The 23,132-nt window shown below is 37.1% G+C and overlaps 1 protein-coding gene across 5 annotated transcripts in view; it reads left to right on the plus strand.

Moving 5' to 3' along the window:
• Nucleotides 1-13,232: 13,232 nt before the first annotated feature.
• LOC102220705 (band 4.1-like protein 1) overlaps nucleotides 13,233-23,132 on the plus strand; it is a 45,456-nt gene continuing 35,556 nt past the window's right edge. For 2 of the 5 annotated variants that reach the window (XM_023337657.1, XM_023337662.1), the window contains exon 1: nucleotides 13,234-13,529. The gene's annotated coding sequence lies outside the window, so the exon portion shown is untranslated. Of the gene's footprint in view, nucleotides 13,530-23,132 lie in introns of all 5 variants that reach the window. The other 3 variants (XM_023337670.1, XM_023337658.1, XM_005808935.2) reach the window with 3 other exon arrangements.

Below are 23,132 nucleotides of genomic sequence, written 5' to 3' on the forward strand. Positions count from 1 at the left end.
ATAAAAACAAGATTAATGATTGCTGTCTTTTTTGATACTATGCAATAATAGTATCAATAATAATATACTGTAGATAACTATAATAGAAAATACTCTGCAGTTATTAGAAACAGGAATATTTCACTCGTGATCTAAGGGATGTACATTTACATAATGTGCATGTGTTTGAAGATTAAAAACATTCCTAAATATTGTATTTTTTCCCTACAATTTGCAGCTGTTAGTCATTAGTTGGAACCACAGAATAATACTAAGAAGAAAAATACATAAAACATACTGATAAAACTTCAGATGAGCTTGTGGTCACATTGCAAGTAGTAAATTGTTTCATGTCAAAAGCGCTGAAAAGTACTTTAGCTCTCAAACTCAATAGCCTAATTTAATTGTATGTAATTATTTTACTATTAAATTAAGTAAAAGCAGATATTAGCCTCAACATTATCTATATATGTGCTATAGGCCAATAATAAAACAATGCAGGCAGGTATTTGTAGAAAAGCTTGCAAAAGATATGCTGCAAAAAATAAACTGTGGCTGGGATTTCCACCTATCACCTGTTTATCTTGTAATGTTGAGGCAGGAAAGTATTTTAATCCTGAACTAATTTTGTGTAATTTTATTCTACATTCACAAATAATATTGTTTCCATGCAACAGAGTTTTTTCTAATTAATTTGAGAAATGCTCTTTTATTTTACCAAAACAACACAAAAAATTAGAAATATTTCCTTAAAGACAAACTTTTTTTTTACTCTGTACATTGGCAAATTTAGGTTCTCTTGAAATATTAAAAACTACACATTTCCTAATCTTGCTGTTTACCTTTGGAATGTATAGTCTGATTATTTTTGCCTTACAAACAGCTTTTCCCTTTCAGATACATAACATAAGCTGCAGTCAGCCTTTGAAATACTAATACCGTTAAATTTTCCGGAATGTTTCACTATGTCCAGGCTAAATAAGCCTACCCTGAAGCCTCAGGCTAAACCCTCTCCAGTCAGAAAGGCCTCATTCCCACAGTACACCATGGGAAATACCTTTAAGCAGACATCCTGACCATCCGGGGTCAGGTTCAGGGCACCTACTCTGGCTTAAATGTTGTTGTTTGAACTCTAGTTTTGTAAATGAATAGATTATTTGTGCTGCACAGCTAATATTTACTAGCCACTAGCAATTGGAAGGCATTGAAGGACTTTCATGGTCACACGAGCATTTTCACCATGACGTGATGTGAATAATCTCCAAATTTGGTGTATTATGTGTCTTACAGGTAGAATTAATCCTTACATATGCAACAAATTAAAACAAACTGAGTTTGCAATCATTCCTCTTCCATTTGGGGACAAAATATATTAATATAACTGCAATTTAAAGCAAAAGACAATTTAATTGCATTGTGTTGGGGATTAGATATCAGTGCCAGTGATACTTTAATGCACAGTCTTGAAATTGTTGTTCAGTAACTTTCAAAAAGTATTTCCAATAAGTAAACCTTGTGGAGAGTGAGTACATTTTGAGTTACACCACCGATTTGAAACCTATGAGTTACACTGGGTTAGCTCTTATATGCTTGCAGCAGACTTTGAAGCCAGCAGCCATTATGCCAATAAAATTTATACTACTGTAGATGACAACATTAAGGCAAAGGATAAAAACGGAAATATTGCCTTCAGAACTGAGATCAACTTTCTTTTCACACCTGAATGGCTTGTGTGTCTGCAATGGACTGGCAACCCCTTCAGGATGTACCACACCTCTTGTTCGTTGACCGCTGGCCATTGACCTTGCAACCCTGCAAAGATAAGCATGCTAGATAATGGATGAATGGATGGTCTAAGTGCATAATAGCCTCTTGTAAAACAGGTACATTTTGTATTCTGCTTATCTCACCTTATATTGTTTCATGATTTTCCCATGCAGTGACAATGCATGCAGGCTAAAAGTCGTACTATTTTAGTTATTCGCGAAATCGTCAATCTGTTTTATTATGACAATGTTTTTCTTCCACTGGTGTTGAAAGGAATAATGATCTTGGAACACAGTGTACTGCAGAGGAATGCACCGTGCTATGAAAAAGTATTTTTTTTTTTGGTCACACTGAAAAACATTTATAACAATTAAGGCCTCACTGGCATTAATTAGGGTCAAAGTTCATTATTTAATAATAAGACAGAGTTTGGGCAAAAATGGCATTCATGGGAGTAATTAATGTAAGACCTGTTTAACATTTAGGAAATATTTCTTGGTGTTTGTCAAGTAGGACTGGGCTTGTTGCACATTTGCTTTGTGATCATTTTCAACAAATGGGTGATACAGCAGTTCTGGAGGAAACATCACTTGAAATTCATCTTAATGGAACCTACTGACCAGTGCATATAATTTTGGGGCTAAAACTGCAGATCTTTGGCAAAACATTTGAGCCAATGCTGTCAGCTCGTATTCCTCACAAATGACTTTTAAGCGTTTTATTGTTACCAAACCTTTCTGAGTAACCGCTGCAGTTACACAGAACACTAAACAATATCTGACTTATTAGCAAATAGCAAAAAAGTCTCTATTTGGCTACCTTGAATGATGTCTTCATGTGGACACAGAAGCTTGCTTTGCAGAGTTCAGATTTTAGGTATAGATTGCTACATGATTTATAGCAAAAATAACTAACCCTAATATATTCTTTTTTTATTTGGGAAGATTCTATCTAAACTGAGTTTGACTGTGTTTTCAGAAAGGACTAACTAGCAACTTTAATTTAGAAATGTTGTAATCTTGTACAATAGTAATCACATGTCTCATAACCATCGTGAACAATTGAACAATTAATCCATATTTGTTTTATTTGAACTACATAGGCATATTTTTTTGTTTGTTAAATCTAAATTTAAAACCTATCTATTCAAAAGTGGTTTCTGTCTGTTCCGTGTATGAAGAACAAAACATTATCTCCAGCTGTTGCATGCTGATGTGGTATTTTCCCGCAAATATTTTTTGCATTTTGTGATAGATGTTGCAGCTGTCTATTAAAATTCCAAGCTGGCTTTTGCATACATAAAGGTGACGAAAGCAGCCTCTACAAGTGTAATGCAGAAGCAATAAACTGTATGATTTATTGCAGTCTGTCCAATTGAATTACGACTGATGTAGATGATTAAAAGATCTGCTGAGCTGCTTCTCGGTATCACAATTTTTAAATAATCTTTGAGTGACAGTTATTTATGTAGTGCTCCACAGGGAGTATGCACAAAACTCTTTCAGCAACAGATAATAAATGAATTAGGAAACTCCTGAGGTTACTCAGCAATAATCCAAATAAGAATGAAGCAGTATGTAATGATAGATATCTGAGCTTTCCAATCAGCAAATAAAATTGATAAAATGAGAAACTGACTAAATTTCATGCCAAACTTTGCTTGCAAAATAAAACATAGTCTTGTCCAAGGTTTATTCTTACATCTGTATAACAATTTTTTAAACATACTTCAAATAAGATCAACAAGACTTTAAAATAACATTTTCAGCTAGTCTTTGTTTCGAGGCTGCAGACACTAAGAAAATGCGCAAAAGAAAGATCTGAACTGTACTAACTTGAAGAAAGAACTATAGAGTTTATGTTTCTCCATGTGTAACGTGACAATCAATATTGTAAAACCTCACTTTAAATTTGAACTTCCTCAGAGCATAAACCTACCTTGTAAAATAAAATATTTAAGTTGATATCTTAGTGTGCAAAAGACCATTTAATGTAAAGTCATAAAAAAAATGTGTGAACCAAATTCTTATCCATACTCAAGTCCATAAACTGGACATCCATCCCGGTGAGCTGTCTCTTCAAATAACTACAAGGTACTGGATATAGCATCTGGCTAGCAGGCATGGAAATATTTTGCCTGTATTGGTCCGTCTGTCTCAATGTATGCCACATTTGATCATTATTTTCAAATCTACTCCTCTGGTTCATGAACCTGAGCGTTCCCCAACAAATATTTAGTCATTCTCTGACACAGGTTTCAGGAGTCTGTCAGCTGTCTTTATGTGTTGTGATGATTTTGATATGTTATCAGTGTTTTTTTTATTTCTCTCTCTTCTGACTTGAATCCCATTAATCCCAAACTCTTGACATGACTGGGGAAAAATTTGGCTTTTTAAAACATGTTGCAAAATCTAAATAAATGCACACAGCTTTGTATATAGTTTTGACCCTTTTTTGTTCAAATCATTTAGAAAAAAACCTTAAAGGTTCAACTTGTAATTTGCAAAAAAAAAAAAAAGAAAAAGAAAAAAATCATTGCGTGAATGATTCTGCAGTTAAAAAGGAGTGGGTGCAGAGCTGATGATCCATGGCTGATTATCAGGAAACATGGCCTCACCAAGACAGCTGCCATTTAAAACAATGTGAAGGATTATAAAAGTCCTCTAAAAACATAAATCGGCATGCGGAGGGGCAAAATAGGATTGTTGTACATAGCTAGCTGAGTCTGGTATTTGGAGGAATTCTAAATAAAGGTGAGGCTGTGAAAAGGGGAAAAAGAGCAAGTATATTAACAAAGACATTCAATCTGTAGGACAGAAACCTCAAAGTCTTATGGTTTGAAAGTTGAAAATGTCCAACAAAAGGATTGGGGGGAAATAGGCAGAAATGGGAGTCACTGTTCTGCGAGGAAACTGAAAGAAATTATTCAGAGGAAACAGGATTCATAAAGCCAACCATAAACCAAAATGTGTTTCTCACAGGAAGATCATTTTAGATGAAAAACAATGCAGTGACATTTTATTGCTTTCTAGAACACCAGTGTTACTTCACAGTGGTACTGTTAGTAGCACTGTTGCCTTACAGCAAGAAGGTGTTGGGTTTGAATCCCAGTGTGGGTTCCTTCTACATGGAGTTTACATGTTCTACCTGTGCATATGTGGGTTCTCTCCAGGTACTCCAGCGAGTCCAAAAGCTTTACTGTTATGTTAATTGAGCTCTCTAAATTGTCCTTATGTATGAGTGTGTGCATGTAAGGTTGTTTGTCCTGCCTGTCTCTGTGTTTCTCTGCAATGGTGATCTGTCCAGTGTGTATGCCGCCTGTTGCCTGATGATCACCAGAGATTCTGTAAGGGCGAGACTGTCTGGATAATGGATCGATGGAGAACAGCATTTGTGATGAACCCCTAAAGGTTTGGATTTTGCAGGGTTCCTCTGTCATCTTTCAGAGAATTAAATTGTGCTCAACAAATTCCCCACAATGCAAGAAGTGTATCTGATCTCACCTGAGGGACAGGGACTAACATGCAAAAACTGGTTTCGTTCAAGCACGGAATGTGAAATGTTCCCATTTGTACAACACATTCAAACTGTTGTCATATGCTTGTATCCATCAATTAGTTGTTTCTAACATTTCTTATCATGCTAATCATCATCATTACAATCATCATGATAATGTTAAAATAAATATTTCCAGTGTGGTGTCTACAACATCTGTGCAGGGAGCTTAAAGTAGCTGATTATACAGTAGTTTTAAGAAAGAAACCATTTTTACATTCCTAAAAGCAAGAAGGGACAGTTATCGAAACCATAACCTGTAAAATAATTTTTTGCCCCAAGCGTAGGAACTGGTTTTGTACTTACTTTTGATTAATATATTACTTAGGTTGATGAGTGCTTGACATAGATGTAACTTTATTATTTGCAACAAAAAAAAACTCTTCTGCCAGTCAAAAACACCTTAAATTCTCAGTAGCAATAAAGAAATAATACATTTCAAGAAAAACATGTAAACTATAGCGTCATTAATTTCACTAACAAACAACTGCAGTGAAAGTACGTATGTTTTCTAGATGCAATAAAAAGATTAAGATTTGATCTTTAGAAATTGAGCTTGTCAGTCAGACACATACATACGTGCCCAAAGGGAACTCAGAGGTGTTTAAGCCAATTAGGGCATGTTCAAACATCACACCTGATGAAAGAAGATGTCATTATGCATAATGGTTCTCAGCAAAAGTTAATAACGCTCTCGCTTGATTAATGCTCCTTCTAGTCACCCCAGTGAGCTGTTTGTGTTGCACTTTGCCTCAGTAGAACACAGAGTGAATGAGCGCCATTTTCATTCCACTGCGGTGGGGTTTCACAGAGCGCCTCACAATTTTTGTGGAGGAATGTTAACAGTTATTGTGGAGGAGAGAAGAAAAAAAAAAAGTCCGTTTTTTTCCATCTCCTCTCCAGATGAACGGGAGCCAAGAGTGGTGAGTCTGGTTGCAGGCAATGAGTTCTTACACATGTGACAGTGATGGGAACTCGCTGATTATGCGGTCACGTGCAGATACGCTTTGCGGTCGAGGAGCAGCATGAAGGATGAAGACAGTTCTGCAGGAGTTATTTATGCTTCGAAAGCTCAGGATTGATTTAGGGTCTGGGTGCTCAAATATGTGCACTTTCAGGAGTAAAAATGACATCCTGCAGTGTGGAAGGGCCACCAGCTGGTTTAGAACACCAACAACAAACACACCCACAAGTGAGCTTTTTGTTTTACTGCTGCAAAATGAACTTCACACTCATTTTAAAGCAGTTCAGAAGAACATCTATATTATGTATATTGTCAGATTAACTTATTTACACTGGTTAAATGACAAGGTTGACCAAAAATGCTTGTTTACCATTAAGAAACTGTCCAGTTTTGTGTGATGTAGCTTAGCCACCATCAGTGTGTGAATGTGTGCATGAAGGCGTGAATGACTGAATGTAGTGTGAAGCACCTTGGGGTCTTCTGAGCTTGATATATGGCTATATCAAGCCATTAAGCCATTAACCATTTTACGATGACTTGATTACTCTGTAGGAAATGCTGAGGTCCTTCAGAAGCACTAAATGGCTGTCACTAAAGCAAGTATGCAACAGTCACTGTCTGCAGATTTGTATTTTTAGTACTTTTTTAAAGGGAAAGCAGGTTGTGAGTCTCGTGACTCCATGCATTTTTGATAATTTTACATTCTGATGCATAATTTTTCACCAACAATACTTTCTTCCATCTTGTTAAACCACCCTTTAGTCTTACATTGCCATTTTTCCATTATTAATTAGCAACTCATTCAGATAGCTGCATTCCTCTATTATTATTATCAGTAATAGTAGTAGTATTAATATGTCAGTAATCTTCCAGTTTTTATGCTCTTACAATTATTCTGATTACTAAGGACTTTTCATCATGTTTTTTTTATTTTTAATTATTTTTACATTACACGTCACCTGAAGTCTCTGCCACTACAATAATACTAGAAAGCTGGTTGTGTCCAAATCACATTCTTTCTATTTTAAATGTAAAAGTGGAAATTGAAGAATAGCTAAAATATTCTTATAAGCTTGTTTATTTTTCTTTCATTTTACATTAGGGTTTTTTTTATTGGTATTACCTGCAAACTTTTGCTTTTTAGAGGAATGTCAGAATTTACTTTGAGCTGTTCCTTTTTTCTGCAACAAAGTTTTTTTATGTGTCTCCTACACCTGTTCTATTTTGAGGTCAGATTTACTTTACGCTTTATGTTGTAGACAAAGCCTGTTTTTAGTTTGATCTCTTTCCTGGCACATCTCACATCTGCATAGTGTTTGATGATTTCCACTCGTGTCACTCATCTTCAGTTAACTTACTCTATATATTTTTCTTTCTTCGGGCTCAGATTTATTATTTTTCCCAGTCTGTCAAATTTTTTGGTTTGGACTTTAGATTCTTTGCTCAGTACTTTTAAGTTCAACAGGAAAAAAAACAAAAAACTTTTATTTCTTATTTACTACATTTACGTCATGAACCTGTTTTTCGTAGAATATAAAAAAGCTTCTTTGAAGTGGAGCCATCTGGGGATTAAATGGTGCTCAGGAGGTAGAGGAACACCCTTTTTGTCATGTGGTGCGGTGGTGAGGCAGAGGCAACAGACCCAGGTTGAGATGAATAGATAGTTGTTTTTTTTACCCCTCCAGGGGGTCTTTTGTGGGCTCTAGTGTCCCTTATATGATAGTTGGCTGACAGGAAAAGGGAAGGAAAGGAGGGAAGACATGCGGCAAATATCGTTGGGTCTGGGATTCGAACCCGCGACGGCCGCGTCGAGGACTTAAGGCCTCCAAATATGGGTCGCGCTATCCCCTTACGCCACCACGGCACGCCCAAATACATAATTTTTAATGAAAATCAAAGTCCAAAAGACCAGGCAGCACAAAGGAGCGCAAGGCAGATGCTCACAACTGGAGACACAGGCAGACTAGACAAACACGACGCGACAAGCGACGAGGACCCGACAAAACACAGAGACACAGGTGAGACTAAATACACAGGAGGTAATTAGGGAACGAGAAACACCTGGGAGCAATCAAAGGGAGACAGGACAACACGGAGACTCAGAGACACAGGAAACTCAAAATAAACACACAGAAAAACACGGAACATGACACTTTTGAGCAACGAAGGTATTACCTACCTAGACAGGTATGATTGGGAAAAATGGCGTCCACAATCCAAACAAGTGTCATGTCTCTCTGTCAGACTTCAGTTCTAGGTATCAGATATCCATGGCAAACTTATTCAAGAATATGGTGATTCATACCATGGCATTTTGGGCCAAAGGATTACATCCTCTCTATGTGTTTTATGGATCCAGAGAAGGCTTAGAACTTTGTTACCCATGGTGCCTTGTGCGGGTTGCCATGGGAGTGTAGGTTATGTGCATGATGTTGAGGGAGATTCTTGTGTGTAATTTTTTTTTGGCACAAAGCTGAACCTCCTTTCAATAAGGAGTACCCATTGTGTATGATCCTGTTTGTGTTCATGGACAGAATTTCAAGGTGTATTCATGGGATGGAGGGTGTGTGTTTTGGGAACCTCAGGGTCTCTCATCTTTGCTTATGGTGGATGATGTGGTTACTATAACTTCTCCAAGTGAATCAAAACTTGTTACTGCAAAACACATGAGAACGTCTGGCTATCGGTTTGATATATTCAGGGTTGGAGTAGCTAATCTAAACACAGGAAGCAGGTGCTGTGCTCTGAGCAAGTGGAAAACACCGAGAGTTTAATCATATCATTTGCTGTGTTTCTGACTACTTTTTCAGACAAAATGATCTAAGCCACTACTCTGAATGATTTTGAGAAGATGACCTAGACGTTGCATGGGACTTTATGCTTAATGAAAACGATGCTCTGTAGCTGTTTATTAGTTTGTTCACTCTACCGCATCCCAGAATGCAGACAGTGTTTGGCTCAAGCTTGCAGCGTACATGGTAGTTGTGTCAGATCGAGGTCAGGTCACATTCATGCCATAAAGGAACCACTCGAGAGTTTGTTTGGTTCTGTACCTCCTACAAATGGTATCAGTGTGGTTATATTGATAGCTGTGTTCACATCTACAGAAATGAACTGCAACAAGAGGGTGGGGGGAAACAAGCCAATGGATGGATTAGGCATTTCAGCAACACAATTTTGTAAGAGAGCGCAGCGTTATTGAGCCTTTAAAATATCTGGCAATTGTACAGAAACATTTTGAGGGTGCTTTCCAGTATACTGAAAATGTGCAATCACGGGGTGTTTCTGTAGGACAATGATCCAAAACATATAGAAAAATCAATGTAGAACTGGTTTAATGAACATGAAATCAACCTTTATTCTTTGGTAGCTTTGTAGTGTGAGCTGAAAAAAAATACAACATGGAAAGACGGTGCAAAGAAGAATGGTCTGTTTTTTAAGTTCAAACCATAGAAAGATTTATAGGAGAAAACTAAATGCTATCATTTTTTCAAGGGGAGTAACAAAAAAAATTAGTTTTTTCACCTTTTGCTAAACATAGGCAAATCAAGGGTTGGATTTCTCTTTTGGCATGAAATTTCATTATTGCAATAAAAGAGGAATGCAGTTTAGTGAAATACTGAGGTTGGAGGAGGCTGACTAAATGAGGCCCTATTAATTGTTCAAACTCACTATTACTGATCACATGCTCAGCACTCCAGTTTTTCTTTTGCTTTTACCTCATTTGATGTAAATAGTCGGGGAGATCCAGATGTGACTCTAATTTACATGAACAACCTTTCAGAGCCCCACTACAGTTTGTGTGTTTCCGGCTTGGCTTCACTGAGTGAAGCTGCAGTGAAAGGAAATGACAGCAGCCAAGAGACTTTGGCAGGCTGTTGCTCTTGAAATGAGGACACATCAGTGTCTCCCACCACGGTCCCTGTCAGACCGGACCCTGGATGAGCTGGAGAAACAGGTGGGCGTACAGTGTGTGTTGCATGTTTATTTACACAGGTGGAGGAGTCCAGTCTGACAAGATGACACCTGACTTTTCTTTTACACACACCCACATATCAAGTTCGTTCATTCCTCATCTGAACAAACTGAAATGTTCAATGTAATCTCAAATGTCCTTTGCTGCTGTGCTGTATAACACACTTAATGAAAGTAAAAAAAATAAAGTCACATTTGTGACAAGTAGAAAAAAATAAAATGTGCTAAATCCTGTTAAACTTCTTGTGTATTTTATTATGTGCCATGAGGGTTTAAGTACATTTTTACTAGAACAGTGTAAAAGAAGGAAAACACAACAGAATTTTGTTCAAAATATAGCAAATTCGGCCTCAGGGTTGGACACTTCACATACATTCAACTGGGACAACTCTGACAGCAGCGTGTGAAAAAATGTTTTCAAAATGTGACTGAAACTTGAAAACGTATCCTCATCCTCTCAGTGGTAAACTATTCATGAATGGTTTGACTTTCCTGAAAGGGAAACTGCTTCCATCTTGAGCTGCTCATCATTTAAAAATATGCTTTTCATTAACAGAAATTTATGGTTGTCCACCTATCCACGTCAGGCAGGAAGAACATTTTAATATGAGAAGCATCCAAGAGGACCAGGGTAAATGCAGAGATCCACAGATCAAATGGGAGAATATGATAACGAGCCAATTTTATGTGCAGGAAAGAAACAAAAAAACAACTAGTGAACGTTGATATTGATGTTGACAGATGCTCTCCATCTAAAGACAAATAGCACTTAAATGTTAAAAAAGCTGACATACTAAAATGTGTGAACTTACTTTTATTTATTTATTTATTTATTGCAGTTTTAGCATAGGAATCTTTGTAGACCTTTTCCTATATTACACAAATCTTTTAAACTTTAGCTTACATAAATGTACTTTTAAAAAAGAGATCATTGCCTAGCCTTCGGGGTGAAACACAGAGGTCAGGGTTTCCCCCAGTGCCCTATAATCAATCAATCAATCAAATTTTATTTGTATAGCACATTTCAACAGCAAGACATTTCAAAGTGCCTGGCGGGTCAACAGGCTTTACTTGTGCCCCCACCAGGCTAAGCATTGCTTATTTATTTAAGTCTCTTTAAAATGTTTGCATTATTTTAAAGACTTTACAGTTGGTGTTCAGGTATTAACCTTCCAATCTTTCAATAATACATCATTAAAATGTCCTGTCAATTTTAAACGTGTTTTAACTCAAAAACAAGACGGGCTGCTGGATAAACGACCCCAACCACCAGGCTTAGCAAGTCTTCTGGGGGAAACCTTGAAGGTGGTGACATATTTCTGGAAAACCATAAGATAAATCTTTTGTGAATAGCAAAGTGAATATGTATTATTATTATTATTATTATTATTATTATTATTATTATTATTATTATTATCATTATTATTATTATTATTGTTGTTGTTGTTGTTGTTGTTGTTGTTGTTCACTCTCATTTTTGTGTCTCATAACACAACAGATCAAACACAGCAGAGATGAGGCACTGGTCTGTATGAAATAACAAAAACGCTGCAATGCTTCATATGAAAGGCAGAACTTGCCCCTGTTACATTTTTCACACGTGGAGTGCAGTCTAGGATTTTCTCAGAAACTGTCAGAAGATATGAATGACCACTGAACGCAGGTGCAAAGCGAAAGAAATTCTTTCAGGCGTCTAACACGTGATTGCTATTGAGCGTGATGCATTTAAGTCTCGCATAGTCCCCTCTGCTTTGATTGTCAGTGTGACGGCGGTGTCTGACTGCCACCGTGTGGACAGAAGTCAAGCAGCTCCACTTAGAACAACTTCGATCTGATAAGAAGTAAATAATCCACAAATGTCTTAAATTATTGGTTTGTAGTCGTTAAAGCCTGCAATCAATAATTTATCAGAGTTTTACCACATTCAGTAATATTCTGAATATGAATTCATGCTCTCTATCATAAGACTTTTTATTTTTTTCTGCACATCCAGCTGAAGGAGATCCAGTGAAGCGTGACAGGAATTGATTTTGCTGTATACATATTTGCATTTCAACAGAACACTTGTGCATGAATGCCAGAAAGGGCATTCAGCACAGAAGGTTCCTGTGAGTCACCGAAGCAATACATCATGCTCCCAGCCTTCATCCATTCAGCCCACAGCTTGCTATATTCAAGCAGCAACATGACAAATCTTCCTGGAGCTCTCGAGTTAAAGATGGGCTGACATATGCATATGAATATGGAAGTATTCAGAAAATCAGTGGGATTCCATTACATGGCACGCTAAATAACATGTAAACAAACAACATTGTGCTGCACTTACGTTTCACATTTTGTCACATTCTAACCACAAACATCAGTATATTTTGATGGGATTTTTTTTCCCCCAATATGAAATATCCCCTAATTGTGTAGTGAAAGGACTGTGATTTTTATTTATTTCTATACTTAACAAATTTGTGTGGAATGCTTTTTTTATTTTTTATTTTTTTGCATTTTCTCTGACTTCTCAGAGAAACATGGTGGTGGCAGCATCATGTTTTTCTGCTCAGGATTTGGACAATACTGGGAGGTAAATAAAATGTATGGCACATTTTACAGATATTTGTTTTCAAAGCTTTTTAAAAAAAAAAACAAACAAAAAAAACCCCCATATATTCTCTTCCTTTATTTAGAGAATATATAGAGGACTTTGACCATCCAGTCTAAAATCTTTAGACTTTGACTGGATGGTAGGAAAATCCCGAATCTGTTTCTACCTACTTTTTTATTTACTTTTGTAATGTGACAACTAATCAAAATGAATATTTCACCCATCATTTTAATTGTCTTAAGTGAGTAATTGTTTGTTGTTGTTTTTTGTTTTTTTTTTCACTTTGTGCAGCAGGGAAGCAAATGGCCAATAAAGATGTGAGTTTTCGGAGCGTCTTTTGCTGTGAAAGCTCCCATCAGAGAGCTTGACCCAAAAACCGGTGAAGTTCTAACGACGCTGCGTGTCATGTGCACGGCATGTTACGCACGACGTTGGGAGTTCCCCTTTCCCTCCAACGTGAAAACGCCCCTCTTCTGTCCTTCTAGCGCTCCTCCTGATTGTTAGCCATCGCTACCGGCTTGTGCCTGTCTGCTGTCCCAGCCTGCAGCGCTGCATCTCCCCGCGGCAGAGAGAGAGGCAGACAGAGATTGAGAGAGAGAGACAGAAAGAGGGGAAGGCGCTCTCCGGGGCGGTGGCGGCGGTGTCCTGCAACCTCAATGACCAGAACCTTGACATCCGAACCTGACAGGGCAGGTAGGCAGCTTTTAATTGCATTGTTAAGGTGCGGGCATGCTGCGCTAAACCGGTTATCGCGAAGTGACACTTCTGCAGAAGCAGAAACCGGGGAAGAAGAGGAGGGATCGCATCTCGCGCCGGTGATGAGCTTTGCTGCTGAAACGGGCGTTTTTTATTTATTTATTTTTTAATTCCGTGCAAAGGGATCGCTTTTGTGGCTAGAGGTCCATGGGCGGATGTGGAGGGTGTTACCATGCAGCGTTAACGCGGCCAATATGGTCGGCAGGCTGGTTTTAATAAGCAGCACAGAATAAGCGCAACCTTTATTTCACGCTTATCAGGGCCCAGTAGGAAGCAGGTGCACCTTTATCTATTTCTAAATCTATAAACGCATGGAGGAAAAAGAAAAGATAATTTCTCCAAACCCATTTCTGAGCACGTTTTATGCTTAAGGAATTGGTTGTTGTTTTTCTTTTTTCTTTTCCCCCCAACCCCTGTGTAGAGCCAAAGGCTAACAGCTGATGCTTAAGATAATGAGCTAATTGAAGAGGGGCTGTATTGGCGCGGGTGTGGCACAGGGGGCAGGCATGGGTGCCTCGGACTCCTCAGGGTGTGAACTACTGCCGTCTGAAAAGGTGGTCATTTTTAGAAAGCCTCTTAAACTTGCGGAGTTAGTTTTTGAAAGAAACTGCTGGTGCGTGTGTGCTGAAGCGGGAAAGAACCGAGGCAAGCTGACCATGCATAATCCAATTTATCAGATCGCTTTTCAGGGAAAACCAGAAGACAATGAGGATGACAAATTAGCTGCTTAATAAGCCTGAGCAAGCGAGTGCTCCACTTTAATCTAATCAAAGTGTTTTTTTTTTAAGAGTAGGCATGTTGGCAAAATGTAACAAAAAAAAAAGATGTTTGAGATTTACACATGGGACTTGATTCTGCTAGAAAGACTGACTAAACCAAGAATTTCAAACTTGACTTATTTTATTTAACCAGGGCTGAAAGTTAGCCCACAAGTTCACATCAGTTAAATGATCAACATTGTTTTCTGTTCTTACTGTATACCAGTGGGTGGTTGTTATGGTAATAATACCGTCCATAGGGATTCTCCAGGCTTACATGTAGTGATTAAAATGGATCTACAGCAATACATTTTTTTTAGGTGCATTAGAAGACATCTACATTTGTGGATTATTATTATTTTTTTCATAAACTTCATTTAAGACTGGAATAAAAGTTTGGGAAAAATTAGTTGTGGACATCTTTGTAAGAACCCCCCCCCCCCAACATCATCTAAAAACTTTAATACTTTACAACGTATTAAAAAACGTTGGCCGACGAAGCCAATGTTTTGGGATAATTATCTACATTTTCTTTATTACCTTTTAAATATGCTTGACCTAAAATTACAAAAAGGCTCCATGTAACAAAAATGCTCCAAAGCAATATTTAATAAGTTATCAAACTTTTTTTGTTATTTCTGGTTTTTGATGAAAGTCTTGACCAAACGTCAACAAGAAAAGAATGTTCTCACTCAGCTGATTTGTTTTGGTGAAGAGGTGCATTAATTTTCTGCTACATTGTAGGAGAATAATTTTTAGAGTAAGGATGGGAAAACAAAAGATAAGCTGGTTTTATTTTCCACTTAACATTATAAATTCTTTAAGGCTCTAATAGAGAATCAAAATATGTTTTTAGGAACAGTACTAGTCAAATGGCAGACACAGATTGAGATGGTAACCAATCATTAAATATCTCTCTCATGTACCAAGCATTGTATTATATCAGTTTTATTATGAAATGTGAATATTTGTCTTTGGCTTAACAGATAATACTTCAGGCTGCATTTTAGAAAGGTACGGCAACAAAGCATGTTTCATTAAATAACGAACAATAGCAGAGCACGTTTGGTTTGGGCATCCAGCAGTTTGTGTTTCCACATTTACTGCACAAACAAGTGGACTTGTCTGTTCTCATCACTAATGCCCCCTTTTGTTCATTCTCCTCTAAGTCAAACAGACTGCGAGCCCTCGAGTATCTGGCTCCTTTGCAGCCTCGCCACAGGCCACACAATCTCCCAGACTCCCGAGTTTGTTGAGGCAGTCAGAAAAAAGGGGGGGGCAAATTAGATCTGAAATCCATCCATCTGTCCATCTATGCCTCTGAACTCTCTGTGCATCCTCCCATCTCATTTTTTCTTTCACCTGCTCCACTTTTAACCTCCCTGATGTTCATTACGTAGGTGTGCAGACGGAGTGGTGCTCCTTTCTCGAAACCCTTTGCTAGTTTAGATGAAAAAGCACTGTGTCTTTCAGTGGCATGCATTCTTTTAACTACTTAGTCAAACTTAGTCAGATAGCTATATGGTAGATATACACGGGCAGTGAGGCTCTTCAATTTTCCAGGCAAGGATAGGGTGCAATCTACATTCCAGCCAATATATTCTCAGAAGGCAGCTTTGTTTTGCATAATAATTCAGCGAGCATGCTTGTTTAAGGTAAGGCAACTTTAATACAGTTCCCCCCTCAAGGCCTTTGTGGAGGCATTTTATGATTGATTTGTAATACCTCGTTGAAGCAGAGAGCCTATCTGGAGCTCTCCACTGGATAAACTCAAATTACTTTCAAGTCAGAGGAGCTTTCAAAGGCATATCAAAGATAACAGCATGTAATAAACTGTCAGTTGTGCATTATGACTGCAAAAGATGCACAAATTACCATGCCCAAGTTATGAATGGCAACATGGGGTTGACACAGGAATATTTATATGGCCAATCGCATGCTATCACAAAGATGAGACACTCAGTTTTTAACACCTGCAGTAATGGATTTTAATTTTTTTCCTGAAGAATATCAATGTGATTGTTGATACCCATCATACTGAATGGAAGTAAAAGTAATGGCTTTCAGTGCGTATGAGAGGATAGGAGTCGACTATGTTGCATACACACTGTGTTTCTAAAATTAGTGTTGCCTGATTTACATTTTTAGAGAAAAGCAAAGTTGATTTTGTAAGATTAGATGTTTTATTTTCAAATCCCGCAATGCAAAATTATATGTATTTAAAATCTTTTAAGATGAAAAAAAGAAGTCTTTATTAAGCTCCTACTTGTGAAAAATTCTGCTGCAGTTGTGACGAAAATAAGTGAAAAAAAAAAAATTGGAACTAGGTTTACGGTAGATTACTCAGGTAATTGTTGCACGTTGATCTGCGTGCATTCAGACTCTGATGCCTTCTTACCACTTATATACTTCAGAAAGTATAATTCCACTCCCATCGGCAGTCACATTATCAATAAACACCAATGACCCAGTTCCACTGGCAGCATGCCCGCTGCATCCCACTGCTCCCTGTTTAACAGATAAGGTGAACCTTAGCTGATGGATTCTGCAGTCCTTTTCCTTTCCATCCTCTTCTGTTCTAACTGCTCTGATACAAGTCAGTAATGGGTTTATCTCTTCAAAGAATTTTGTTTCACATCTGGGAAAGTCTAGATATCTTCAAACAAAATCTCATGTTTCCTTTGTATAAAAACCACTTACAGTAAGAATGCCTTTAATTGATCTAGTTGTTGTGGAGGGAACGTTTTTATAATGGGATAATTTCCTGTTTGAAGCTGTTTGAAAGTACCTTCCCAGTCGTTTGAAGTGCGTTGATTATCTTATTTTAAAGAATCAACCACTGCTGAGTCAAATGATTGGATTACCTCTTCAAGTTTACCATCAAATAACACTACTTAATTTTTACATTTTTTATTGTATTGTACAAGACAATCAGATATCTGCCACTTGATACAGATCATATATCATTTTGTTCCATTTTCACATAAATATCTAGGAGTTCAGTTTTGCTCTCATCTGACCAAAGCATGGACTGAATACAAATGTATGTCAAATTTTTCAGACTTCATGTCTTAACGACCTAATATTTTAAGCAATTTTTGTAATCTATTCATAGTTTACTGTTACAAAATGCAGCTAGAGTTAAAGTCTAAAGTTTTTCTCCTTGGTCCCTGACTTTGTGGTGCTTCATGTTTTAGGTAGGTCAGGATTAACAAACATTTTTCTATTTTCTAAATTTGAGAGAGGGCATGTTTGTGGTAAATTTTTAACATCCATCAACACATTAGTTTAAGTATTTGGTAGAATTTCCTTTTAAACTGTGTGACTCTATTGAATCATTATTTTTTGGTAATATTAGCCAAAAATAATATTATTAGGATGTTCTCCCTGAAGTTTCTTACAATAGTTTGCTGGAATTTTATCCCATTTCCCAAGACAAAACTGGTATAACAGGTCAAGTTTGCAGGTTGCTTTGCTCACACTCTATTTATACTTTATCCAAAATCGGAGCTGTGTGTTGACCGCTCTATAAGATTTACTTTCTTGTTCTGAAGTAACTTTTACTGACTGTACTCCAGTTGGACAACCTGTTTGCATCACAACTTTAACTTCTTGACTGATTATTTCATTTTGGTGTGCTTCCTGATCTAATGGTCTTCAAGTTCAAAATCTCAAATTACCTAAAATGCTGTGAATTAACCTATTAGTATCCAACAAAGGAACATTATTCAAACTATTTAAAAAATATTTAAAGGCATAGTAATGTCAGTTTATGCAAATTAAGGTAATAACGAAAAAACTCAAAAAATATTTCTTCCATCATCTGGGCTTTTATAAAACTGAAATAATTTTGGTAATCCTAACTGGAATCAGGGGAAATAATCTTTAGAAAATAATGGCATGATCATTATAAGTGACAGCCGCTTCATATTTAGTGAATTTAGTTTAAATGGGTTTATTGTTCATCTCATTTTACATTGAAAATTATTTTATAATATGAAACTATTTTGAGGCCGGGTTACTATGTAAACAAGTTTCAAATCTCAAGGATTGAATTAATTTTCATGTCTCTAACTTACCTTGAAAAGAAAAACAGGTAGGCAGACATGTTTATCAACCTATTTGTTGTGGAGTGTGACTATATTTGCTTTCTGCTATGAGACTGAAGGAGTGGTTGTCTGCTTCAACCTAAGTCTTGTTAGTTTTGATGACGCTGTAAATAAAACGGCTAATTATACACAACCAATTCAATGTATCCTTTTGTTTTAATTGGTTTGTAGCCATTTTTCTATTCTAACTGTTCCTTGTACAGTATCCATTTAATCTAAATACTGTCAGACAATTAATTTAATTGTTTCAAAATGTTTTATCTGTTCAAAATTACAATCTTTTATAATATCTTTTGGTCATCCTCATACCACCACCACTATCTCCACCTTGTCACATCTGTGTGCCGATGTCTGCATGAACTGTCACATCCTTCAGCGCTGTGCCATGTGATGGTTCACCTCTTTCTCCCTCTTTCACACATGTGTATGTGTCAGCCCGCCAAATAAATCCCCACAGGCTCTTCTGTCTTTCTCTCTTGTTATTTTCTTTATCTTATTTTGATATGCTTGACAGACGATGTTAGGCTGGAGTTCCCATGGTAACTGCATATTAAACAGGCTCGTCTGATGTCTTTGTGTTAAGTATTGTTGGTGGCGTCACTCCCGACTTTGGTCAGAAAAGGAGGGTGGGTGGGGGGGATGCTGCCAGCACGGCATGGCGCCTGTCATTTTCCTGTCACTGGTTTAGAGTGAAGCTTTTCTTTCCATTTGACTTTGAAAGTGAAGGTTGCTAATAAAACACTGAAGTGTAAGAAGGCACTGTTTTACTGCGAGTATGCAGGAAACGCCCCTTTTGTCCTCAATTAAAGGATGCTCGTGAATATTATACATTTTTAATGATTTCCATCAATCACGAATTGCTGACTTGTTCTATCGGTTGGTAATGATTCTAATAAACAAGCACTTAATGTCTGCACACTCACATTATCATCTTATCCACTGTAAAATTGCTTGGTAAGATTTTTGATACCTTTTTTAACCACTAGGTGAGATTTGATGACGGCTTGAAATGTAAAATGCTGCAATACTGCTGCAATAGGTGGATCACCAACAAGTTTTCTGTTGTCATAAATATAACCTCCTGTATGTATGGTTATGATTAATTGTTTTTATTTAAACACACTCAATATTTAATAATTTTGTGAATAGTAATGTTCAGAATTGGAATACATGGTGAATTAGTACCGCTCCAGTTTGAAATTGGCTTTATATAAAATTATTAATGTGTTTGATCACATAAATTGTGGTAACTTAAAGCAACAGACTTAGAACTTGACTTACAATTTCTTTGTGGGGACTCACAAATACTCCCTTGTAATTTATGTAATTGTAATTGATGAATGCAGACTTGAATTATTTCAGCAAATGGCTTTTGTTGTCCCCCTGTTACTTACTGTAGTGTATACAAATTACTGACTGTCACGGTAACTTTGTGGACAGTAAACTTGGATTCTCTAAAATGTTTTACAACATTGCAAGGAGTTAATGGCAGCTACCAACTTAGTATCTTTTTGATTAATGCCTTCATTGACTAAGAATTTGCCACAAACCTGCAGCTCAGACAAAGATGCTCATAGTTTGCAGTGAAAAGGTGTGTTTGATTTATTACTTGTAGAAATTTGAAGATAAAGAAAAAAACATTGATTTCCTGATGACCAATCGCCTTTTCTTTTTCAGTTCAGTTTTGTTTTCTTCTTCTCTTCTTAATAAACAGCCATCTAGCTGGCGCCCACAAAGAGGTTGTGACAAAAAATTTAGATTTGAGTGAGGTGACCCATAATTAGGTAAACATAAGTTTGCATGTGCCAATAAGGACTTAGCAGTGAGAGTACAAGTTTGTGGAGACCATTAGCAGTTACAAGTCATTTTTTGTCTTATCCATTTTGCGAGTCCATGTTTCCCCCGATCTTGTTACATGTCCCAACACAATTTATTTTACTAAAAGAATGCAATAATTGCTTTGTGGGACAGTGCTGAAGATGTTTGCTCTTTCACTTATGAGCTCATTAACATTTTGGATATTAATCTCATAAATCAAATCATGCGTTTTGACAGCTCATTTTTAAGGGATTTCACTGGCTGATTTGTTTTAATCAGATTAGCTCAACTTTACAGTGACCCACCTCAAACTTCCTGCTCTAGCACTTTTAATGTGCACAATTTCTCCAGGTGGTAATGAAGCAGATAATGCTAAGTCCAGTCATCGCTCAAACTGTCTTCTCGTTTACGATCATAAAGGGACTACAAAGAATTCAAAATGGTGTAATATAATGACCAATGCTGAATGCAAATACTTCTTGCATTCAGCATTTTGCAGGTAGCTAGTCTGACTAAAATCAGCCTAGCTACCTGGAACTTTCCCTGGAAGGTTGAACTTGCAGCCTCATTGATTTCCATGTCATATAATTTATCTTGTTTGCGGTAATTTGCAGCAGACTTAAGAGTTGTACTACTCGGTCCCCTTCGGAAACTGCTGAGGGCCACAGGTTTAATGAATGTTTGTATTTGGTTTATCTCGAACAAGGACATCTATACAGTCATATTACCCCACCCATCCCTACCAGAGTTCATCTGGGTTCACTGAGCTGCCAGGTTTGATGAACTGGATGCTTAGACCATAAGCAAGAGATTATAAAACAGAGATGGGGAAAGTCAGAGATCACATGGGGAGAAATTTTCAGTAATTAGTTCATACAATAGGCGACTTATCTAGTGGTAGTAATTTAGCTGATACTGTATGATAAATATCCATATCTAATGATATAGATATAGAGTTAGATGAGTACTTGCTATAAAAAACACTCTTCTGGTGTATTTTTTATAGCAAACACTCATCCTTACTTATCCAGACAGGAGCTTTGATCTAAATGTGGTAATTTGAATCAGTCAGCTGCATCCAGTTGGTTGGATATGCAGATGAGAGATCTAAATTTAATAAAATGGATATGGGATATTTTAGGATCTCTGTTGGCTTATTGGTTTTGATCTTTGATAAAATCCTACATTGTTTAAAATACAGCAGAGTTGAACAAAAGTTTGCGGAACAGTTTGGGAATCTAAATATTTTTCAAACGGTTGTTCTTTGACGACGGTGGAATAGGCTGTCGACTTGCCTCTGCAGACTGCTGCTTCTCGCAGTTTGGCTCTCACACGTGCGCAGCAGTCTTATTTTCCTTCACCAATCCGCTGTGCAAGTAGACAAACACTTTAGTTTAGCAACACATGCACTGTTTCCTGACAGCACTCTGCGTTAGAGAGGTGAGAAATATCTACAAGCTGTTCTATACATGTGGTACTCTTGCTCTGTTGTGACATATTTTTTGAAATGCTGCATTTGACAAATTTCTCCCACCATTTCACTGATGAAGGATGGGCCTGTGGGCAAGTGATGGCTGCCTGTAGACACATCAATTTTGGGGGTCTCTAAACTGACAGAGTCTTTGTTTGAGAAATGACATGAAGACAAATGTGCTCAGGCAAGCCTCTAGTAAATGATGCATCATTGACATTATTTTGCCCCAGATGATCAGCCATCATATGTTTTACTATCTGGCAGTATATCTAACCTGGCCTGTTGCAGACAATGACGGTTTTGTTGCACCATATTGGGTGCAGTCTGTTTCTTTATGTTCGTGGAGACTCCTGCAGGTGGAAGCCATTTCTTTTGAGTGACTGGTTAACAGACTTTACAGATGATTATAGACAGCAGCTGTTACAGAAAATGATTAATGTGCAAATTTACAAGAGAAGCCATTTTTGCTTTTTTGTCGTTCCTAAATGTTTCAGATCAAACAAATTATAATATCAGACCAAGATGACCTGAGTTAAAACCTGTTTTTAAATAATGATTTCATTTATTGTGGGGCAAAAGCTAAATAAACAAACTTGACTCTAATTGAAAAAGTATTCAGAACTAAACCTAGGAGGGTGTCAATACGTTGTTGAATTCATGTGTGTAACTGAGAATGATGTGTATGTCTAAGGGAATTTTTTTCATCTTGGCTTGTCAAAAAGAAAAAATTTAATAAATGTGACTGATCAATAAAACTAATCTAATAGTTATAGGCATAGGGCTAAATGTAGCCCTGTGCAGATGTTAGCCCTGGTTGCATTTGCTAAATCACAGGCCATAACAGAAAGCAGAAATATTTGACGTGAAGAGACTATCTCCTTGACTGTAAAAGATACTGTACTGACGTGAAATGGGGTGGAAAAAAGCTGTAAAAGTATACAGCAGTGTGGGACCATCTGTGCACTCCTATACAGAGAGAGTCTACACAGGAGGAGGGGGAAGTGACTCATGCTTACTCCCATCCAGTGACTTATGGGATGTATATTCTTGCATATAAGCACATATTTACTCTAAACTTGGCCAGAAGCTACAGATTATGTAGATATTTTGCTAGAGTTATACAAGAGAAAGCATCCTTTTGATTTGTTGGCGTCTGTGATAAAGATGTTAATTGACTCAATATAAATCAGTCTCTTTTTGCAGTTTCATAATATAACAGGAACAACAAAAAAAAAAAAACATTTAATGTGAGCATATTTATTCCGTGGAGTGAAATTATAATGCTTTGATAATATATAGTTAAATGTAGTTATATAGTTATAATGTTTAACTCTTTCCCATGCTAGATTGGTGGGGTTTTTTTAAAAGTCTTTTTAATGCC

This window comes from Xiphophorus maculatus, chromosome 1, assembly GCF_002775205.1.
Source record: "Xiphophorus maculatus strain JP 163 A chromosome 1, X_maculatus-5.0-male, whole genome shotgun sequence".
Taxonomy (NCBI): domain Eukaryota; kingdom Metazoa; phylum Chordata; class Actinopteri; order Cyprinodontiformes; family Poeciliidae; genus Xiphophorus; species Xiphophorus maculatus.